This window comes from Gossypium arboreum, chromosome 13 (assembly GCF_025698485.1).
Source record: "Gossypium arboreum isolate Shixiya-1 chromosome 13, ASM2569848v2, whole genome shotgun sequence".
Classification (NCBI taxonomy): domain Eukaryota; kingdom Viridiplantae; phylum Streptophyta; class Magnoliopsida; order Malvales; family Malvaceae; genus Gossypium; species Gossypium arboreum.
In genome coordinates this window covers 38,886,130-38,895,082 of record NC_069082.1, presented here as the reverse complement: position 1 = coordinate 38,895,082, position 8,953 = coordinate 38,886,130, and the positions used below count along the sequence as shown (strand labels likewise).

At 38.5% G+C, this 8,953-nt stretch overlaps 1 non-coding gene across 1 annotated transcript; it reads left to right on the top strand.

Annotated features, from left to right (window-relative positions):
* Nucleotides 1–3,209: 3,209 nt before the first annotated feature.
* LOC128287204 (small nucleolar RNA R71) lies at nucleotides 3,210–3,316 on the top strand. Its single transcript, XR_008277900.1, has one exon. It is a non-coding gene; the product is annotated as a small nucleolar RNA R71 (small nucleolar RNA).
* The last annotated feature ends 5,637 nt before the right edge of the window (nucleotides 3,317–8,953 follow it).

The window sequence follows — 8,953 nt, the reverse complement described above, 5'->3', positions numbered from 1 at the left end:
AAGGGTGACGAACTTCTGTGGTAGGACCCGAGGAAGATGACGCTCCCTTCCTTTTCTTTGAAGTAGGGACAACGACCTTTTTACCACGTGAAGATGACATGGTACCTACGATTAGAATCATCAAATCATCTTGATGAGTGGTCAAAGTAAAACGAAGACAAATTTTAAATAAAAATCATAATTTCAGGCCACAACTACGAAAACTAACTAAAACAATAGGTTCAATGGCATACTTTTGTGGCACTAGCATGATGATACGAGTAAAAATGGTAAAGAATTTAATGGAAATATAAAAAGCATAAATTTAGCACATGGCATGGGTTGTAATGGTAAATGAAAAGAAGCAATTGAAAATTATGAATATTTATTTAGAAAAAGTGAATAATGCATGAGAGTTTCATAAAAATATGTTATGTGGAATGAATGATAACTAATCTAAAAGAAATGAAACTTGAATGATAGCATAGTGCAAGATACATGAAGATTATAGCATTAAAAATGAATGGAGTTAACGGGAAAAGAGTGAACAAACGCTAAAGAATGGAAAAATAATCGTCAGGAATGAAGTTGGAAGCGGCGCACGGGTGTGGCAAGGAGGCCGTGTGAACTGCAGCAGCTGGGGTTAGGGTTTTTGAGTGGGGAAGACAATGAATAGTGTAGGGTATTTATAGATTTTGGGGCACACAGCCAGGTAACACGCCTGTGTTCCCCAATTTCAGCCCGTGTGATTCTCGAATTTTGAATTTGGGCACGTCTGACATTTAGTACATGCCTATGTTTCTTGGGCGTGTGGGTGCACACGGCCGTGTCGCACGGCTGTGTCTGGCATTGTTCGCTTCTCCCACGCCCGTGTATGTAGACCCACACCTGTGTCAATATATAACAGGTTTGACCACAGGTGCTAGACACGGGTGTGTCGCGCGCCCGTGCTGTTTTAACAGGTTCACCCACAGTTCTTCCACACGGGCGTGTCGTACGCCTGTGTTGTATTGGTAGGTTCGACCAAGCCATGTCACACGGTTGTGGTGTTTTATCATAGCCCGTGTTTGGGAAAATCATTGCCTTATTTTCACACAACCCTAAGCACGCCTTTGCTATTGGCCGTGTCTCTGTGGAAAACTTGTATTCAAGAGCTCTGTTAGTAAGTTAGGTGTTGAAAACTAAATTTTAAAGAAGTTAATACAGTTAGTGCTTGGGTTTCCTCCCGAGAAGCGCTTATTTATAGTCTAAGCTTCACTTACCTCTCCGTTGAATGATCATGGTGGTTTGAGGAGTTTATACTCCTCATTCCTTCTATCAATCTCATCAAAATAAAGTTTTAAACGGGTGTTGTTTACCTTAAAAGTGCCAAACTTGGGATGACTCACATCGACTGTACCGAATGGAAAAATGCTGATTACCGTAAGAGGGATTTCTTCATTCGGTATGGTAGTGACAATGTTGGGGTCTGCGGCATCTAATAAGACTCTATCTTCAACCTTAAGTTGATTTGGAAAGGTATTTCACTCGTCCTGGTATAGTTTTGGTTTATCGTGTGTTCTCGGTTTATGCGTACGCCATTCATCTAGCTCCTCGATTTGTAACCTTCGATCTTCATGAACAGGTCCTCTACTATTGCTTGAGAATGACTCATGTGCTTCCTTCAGACTCATTTCCTGCAAAGTAGGTTGTACCATATTGTTAGTTTTAGTAGAATGGGTTAAATGATCACCTTCAATTTCTGATGTGTTGCCAGAATTGCGAGCTTGAAGAGTGATTGTTTCTTCTCCCACACGGAGTGTTAGTTCACCTATGCCAACATCAATAATCGTTTTAGGAGTTGCTAAAAAGGGCCTTCCTAGAATTAAAGGAGTGCTACTATCCTCCTCTATGTCTAGAACAATAAAGTCAATGGGAAATATAAATTTATTGATTTTAATTAGCACATCTTCAATAATACCCCTAGGGAATCTTATAGTTTTATTTGCTAATTGAATGCTCATCCTAGTCTATTTGGGTTTCCCGAGACCTAGTTGCTTAAACATTTTGAAAGGCATGACGTTGATATTAGCCCCTAAATCAGCTAATGCATTATTAACATCTAAACTACCAATTAAGCAGGGAATTGTAAAACTCCCTGGATCTTTAAGTTTGCTGGATAGTTTATTCTGGAGAATAGCTGAGCAAACTAGTTTAGCTTCACATGCGATGCCTCGTCCAACTTCCGCTTATTTGCTAAAAGCTCCTTTAAAAATTTCATTGTGTTTGGCATCTGCGATTGGGGTTAATGTGTAATTTTTTTAAGAGTTTAAGGAATTTACCAAATTGTTCATCTGAGCGGTCTTTCCTTGTCATGTTGGGGTCTGGCACATGAGGTTTATATTTGACATTCACTAATTTGTTTTTATTATAACCTACCTCACCTTGACCTCTTTTTACCATAGTTTCTTGCCTCGGTTCTGGCTCAGGCTAATCCTTCTTCATCTTGAACATTAATCGCGTTGAGCTATTCCCTTGGGTTGGGTTCAGTATTACTTGGCAAGCTACCATGTGGTCATTCAGAGATTAGTTTGGAAAGCTGGCTTATCTGAGTTTCGAGCCCTTGGATCGATGCTTGTTGATTTTTAGTGCTGTCTTGGTGTTTTGGAAATGGGTTCTGACACCGAGATAAACTTTGTGAGCATCTCTTCAAGGTTCGAATTCTTTTCCTGTTAATAGGGTGGTTGTTGAAAACCCGGAGGATGTTGTGGTCTTTGATTTCCTTGACCGCCCTACGAGAAATTTGGGTGGTTCCTCCAACCTGCATTATAAGTGTTACTCTATAGATTGTTTTCAGATCGAGGATTATTACCCATGTAATTTAACTGCTCATTATCCATGTTGTGGGCATAAGGTTGGTATTCCGAATGTCTTGTTCCACCTCCACTTGCTTCGTACTGCATTACTGGATGTACCTGAGTAGAACCAAGTAAACTATCAATCTTTTTATTTAGAAGTCTACCTAGTTTGATAGCATAGTAACCGAATCGACATTATAAATGCTGGCTGTTTTCATTGGCTTTGTCCTCATGACTTGCCACTGATAATTATTCAGTGACATCTCTTCTATAAACTCATAAGCATCTTCAGGTGTTTTTTTATTGATGGTTCCACCAGCAGTTGCGTCAACCATTTGCTGAGTCGAAGGATTCAGGCCATTATGGAACATTTGAACCTGTAGCCAAAGCAGTAACCCATGGTGAGGGTACCTTCTCAGTAAGTCTTTGTATCTCTCCCATGCATTGTAAAGAGTTTCTAAGTCCATCTGCACAAATAAAGAGATATCATTACATAATTTGGCTGTTTTAGCCGGCAGGAAATATTTTAATAGAAATTTTTTGGTCATTTGTTCCCAAGTAGTGATTGACCCTCGTGGTAATGAGTTCAACCACTGTTTAGGTTTGTTCCTCAATGAAAAGGGAAACAACCGAAGACGTATGTCATCATCAAAAATGCCATTGATTTTAAATGTATCGTATAGTTCCAAAAATTTTGCTAAGTGAGCGTTGGGATCTTCATCCTGCAAACCATCAAACTGAACAAACTGTTGTATCATTTGAATTGTGTTAGGTTTCAGTTCAAAAGTATTTGCAGCTATAGCAGGTCTAACTATGCTTGATTCAGTTCCTGTTAAAGAAGGTTTAGCATAATCATTCATAGTGCGTGGAGCAGGATTTTGATTAACCACAATTACAGGAGGTAGCTAATTGTCTTGGTTTTTAGCCATCTCTTCAGTTGGGGGTTGAGTATCGTCCTTTTGCTCGTTCTCTATGTATCTTAAGCTTTGCCTTATTTCTCTTTTGTTTTTACGAACTGTGCGATCGATTTCTTCATCAAAAAGTAGTGGTCCTGATGGGTTTCTTCTAGTCATAAACTATAAAAACCTACCAAGAGAAAGAAAAAGTAAATTAATAAATAATAAAAAATTAAATTAAATTGCAAGAAAAATAAATGGCTAAAGTAATAAAAATTAAGCGTTCCTTATATCTTAGTTCCCCGGCAACGGCGCCAAAAACTTGATCGCGTGATTTCGTGATAGGTTTTAAATATTTATAATTAATCGTTCTTGAAACTAACTATTGTCGCAATGCAGGCAAGTGTACCTATCGAACAGTAGTATAGTTTTAGCAAGACCGGATTGTCGAACCCAAAGGAACTAAAAGTACTAGTAATGACTGTCTTTTTATTATCTAGTCTAAGAATAAAGAGGTTTTGTTTTAACTAACTAATTATCAAAACTAAGAACTCAAAGAGAATAGAATTGGAGAATTTCTTTTCGAAAAGTCGATTGAATTAAGACAATACCAAAGGAAAAATCCACCTAGACTGTACTTGTTATTCTGGCTCCGAATCAGACTATTTATTCATTTAACTTGTTCCTTAGAGATCCCTCAGTTATGTTATTATCCCTATTAAAAGACTAATAACGTCTAATCCCTAGGTTGAATAATTGAGACCTTTCTCTAATTAACACCCTAGGGTTGCATTAACTCAATCTATAGATCCCCTTATTAGGTTTCACCCTAATCCGGCAAAATCTTGTCACCCTATCTCTAGGCACGCAATCAACTCCGCTTAATTATGACAATTGTACTCTTAGACAGGGTCTATTCCTCCTCTGAATAAGAGCTTATCTTGAATCAGTATCCAGGGATATCAAAACAAGAATTGAGAACACATAATTAAGAACAAGTTAAATATTTATCATACAATTCAGAAAATAATAACAAGATTCGTCTTAGGTTTCATTCCCCTTAGGTATTTAGGGGATTTAGTTCATAACTAAATAAGAAAACATCTCAGAATAATAAAGAATACAAAACATAAAGAAAACCCAAAAATCCTAAAGGGGAAATTGAGGAGAGATCTTCAGTCTTAATGATGAATCTGGCTTCTGAGATGGACCAACGGCTTCCTTGGAGTAATTTCTTACTCCCTCTCTGTGTGTCCCCTTTTTGTCCTCCTCTAGGGTGTATTTATAGGCTTTGGAATGCCTAAGAGCCCTCAAAATTAGCCTTTTCCGAATTGGACTTAACTTGGGCTCTGTAGGGACATGCCCGTGTGCGATTACTTCTGACCGTGCTCGAGCCTGCCAAATTGACACGGCCAGGTGGTCTACCCGTGTGAGGAGATCCAGGCCATTTTGATTTCGTACTTTAGCCCATTTTCTCTGTTTTTGGCCCATTTCTCATTCCTTTTGCTCTCCTATGTTCTCCTATGTATAAAAAATGAAATTAAAGCATTAGGAGCATCGAATTCACCAATTCCAATGGGAAATCATCCATAAAATGCGTTAAACATGGGGTAAAAATATGTATAAATTACGGTTTATCATGACTCGTATACTTGTGGATATCGCCTCATTGATATATCTTTCACTACAATATTCACACTCTAGACATTAGTACGTTCGGAGGCAGGCACAAGATTCTTAAGGGAACTTGTACCCAAGGATAGACTACCGCTGCTCCCCTAGGAGGACAACATCACAAAAGATGAAGAAAAGGTTCATATTAAAATAGAGCACTCAAGGGTCTGATAACATTGAATGCCCTTCATTAATAATGCATAAACCAAACAGAGGGCCTGCCATTGTAGTTACTCATTCACCTTTTACTCATACTCTTCCCAGGATTCCATTGTTTCCTGATCAATCCACCCCTTAAATAAGTTCTCCCAACAATTCTCTGATCCTATGATTCAATATACTGCTCCTTCAAGTCCTACACCGCAAAATGCTCCTTTCATTGAAATGGAAATAATCTTTCCTTGGCGTGACCTTTTCTAGTCAATTCCAACTTAAATATCTCTTAATTCCATCTCTCAGCAACAACAGAATTTACTATTTCAATAATTAATACAGACTTTGTCCTCGTACCTTTCATCTAGTACTATTGGTTGCCCTCTATCATTCATGCCTTAAGTTTCAGAAGTCCTGTCTATTAAACATTGCCTTTGGATTAGGGCCCTCCAAGATTCCGGTGAACGTTACAAAAATAAGATTTCCACTTTAGAGAAAATTGTAAAATTTGACAAAGATTCTTTGGTTGAACTTCGTCATAAATATCTAGATTCTAGCATTCTAATTGAAAGATTATATGCACAAATCATGACTCTACAAGGTAAGCATAGAGATGTTCAAAATGAAAATGAACAGTCAAAAAAGGAGGTAAACCAATTGAAGGATGAGAAATCTATTTCAGAAGAGAAGCTTAGAGCTCTAGAAGAGAATCACAGAGCAAAATTGGAAAATCTACGTTGTTCTCATGAGGAGACCTTCATGAAATATCAAGAGGATACTAGACCTAATCTGATTGATCATATTCGAATCCTGGGTATTACCACACTAATACAGAAAAAAAACTTAATCTACTTATTCAAATTACAATAAATTGCAACTTAATAAATTACAAAATTTCAAAGTAAAGTACATGATTCTATTTACAATAAGTAAATGCAACTACAATAGGTGGTAACTAAATTTCAATAATATATAAACTGAAATCCTAATCCATATTAAATGCCCCAAAATATAGAATTCTAAGCAAAACATCAGACCATAAACACACCAACAAACTCTCTATGTATGCATAATAACCCGATACGCCACTTCTTGGCATGGTCCTTGCATTGCCCCTCTTGGCACAGACGCATATCAACTCACTTGTAACATAACACACCCAGGTAAGTTCATAAGCACTTAATGAGGAAAACGTCCTTTACCTGTGTAACGCTCCAAATTTGGACCTAGAAGAAATGGGCTTCAAGTATAGGAACAATTCGAATTTAGTTGTGCAAGAAAATTTCACAAATGGATTGTCTACTGTAATGGCTAAGTGTTTAGGCATATTTAGGAGTGTTAGAGAAGCCTGGGTTCAAGTTCTTGCTTTTGAAAAAGTTTAAGTTTTTACTCTTAAGTGAATCTGGATGTTAGCATTTAGGCCTTATATTTAAATGTGAAGGGTTTTTGTCACAAAAAGCCTTGTGGCTTGGTGGCAAGTGGCGTAACTTGGTAACAGGGAGAACTTGGGTTCGAACCCCATGGCATACAAGGTGTATGTATTTTATTGCCATGAGGTGAGAGAGGTAGTGTTGGATTGAAATTCTACTAAGGTGGTTGTGGACTTGGTCAAAGGGAGAGAATCAAGGGTTTGAATGATGGTTGTTATGGATATGGAGGAGATTTTGCACGAGAAAATCGTAGAGTTTGACAAGGGGTAGAGTTGGTCGAATTTGGGATTCTTTGGGTACCAAATTGGTTTTAGACACTTAGTGCCGAATTGGTCTAGTTCATTGGGTCTTGGTAGCTGCTCCTTTTCTCTCTTTTGGTTTCGTACTCCTTTGATAGTCGAATTGCGTAGTGACCATTCAAGTTCTTTTCTTTCTCCTTTGACTTTCTTCTTTGGTTTGTACTTTCTTCATTTTACTGAAACTCCTAAGGGCCAATTGCCGAATTTTGGCTATCTTCTCTAAAGCTTTTCTTTTCTCTTCTCTTTTCTCTTCTCCATAATTCTCTCTGCCGAATTTATTCTTCTCCTCTTGTCTCACTCACTTTCTTTCTTCATTTTGGCCGAATATAGTTTCTTTCTTCCCCATTATCTCTTTTCCTTCGGTTTTTCTCCTAGTCGATTGTCCTTCTTTCTTTTCTTCATCTTCTTTCAGTTTTTCCCTACTTTTTGGTATGGGTTGATTGCTTTTGTGCCTACTATTGGTGTTGTGGTTTTGGTCTCGCAAGAATTCTGACGAATTGATAGGTACTCGTATGTTCTCTCTCTTGTTTCTCGATCATTCCAATATGTGTTTAAGTCTGTTCTTTTGAATCTTTTTGGAATCCGAATGTTCTCTTCTTATGTTTTCTGACTACGCTTCTCATTCTTCTTCGTGTTATAATATGCGATGGGTTCTGGGGATTTCAGTGGAGTAAAAGAGTGTAAGTGTTTTGGAAGAGATTAAAACCTTATCCTCTCATTTTTCCCAATAAAGGTAAATGCTTTACCTTCTTTCCTTTTTGGCAAAGGTCAAATATTCATGTGCTTCTATAAATGATATTTGTGGATTTAAGCCACATCTGCAATTGATTCCATCTAATAGGATCTTTGGTTTATGCAGTTAATCGACAAGAAACGTTCGATCAGTTGAGTCAGTGATTTAAAAAGTAATAAGCTATTGTCGTTCATTCAAGGTGAGTAGTGGGTGGCAATTTGGGATTAAGTGCTGTAAATGCTATTGATTGGAAAACTGACAGTGTGCCTTATTGGAATGTAGGCTTTAGGCTCGAGAGCGGTTCACTTGATTGCACAAAAAGGTGTGTAACCACACCCTTCCTTACTATAGATCGACAAAAGTCGAAAAGTCGAAGTGCCGAAACTTAGGCATTTGAGGCCTCTCGAGCGTGCGACCACTTGTCGGGTAAACTGAGCCCACAAATCATGGGTGATAGACTGTAAAGGCCACCACGAGCGTTTCCATGGACTTGGGCCTTTATGGGCCATGTTGGGCCAAAATAGGCCATGTGGGCCCAATAGGCTTGTGGGCCCCACACAGATTAAAATCATGGTAAGTGATAAATATTGGACTGGGCTATGTAGGTCACATAGTCGTAAGTGAATTTGGGCTAAATGGGCCACACGAGCGTGTGGGCCCACTTGGGCCGAGTAATGGGCCTTGGGCCCATTTACATCGTTATGATTGTTTAGGTTATCGGTGTCGCTCGAAGCGACTGTAGACCTTTGGAGAGGTCATTATCTGAGCTGAAACCCCAGAATGGGTAAAATGATCGTAATGCCCCTGTAGAGTAAAATGACTGTAATACCCCTGTAGGGTAAAATGACCGTAATGCCCTTGTAGGGTAAAATGATCCTAATGCCCTTGTAGGGTAAAATAACCGTAATACCCTGTACGGTAAAATGATCGTAATGCCCCAATGGGGTAAAAT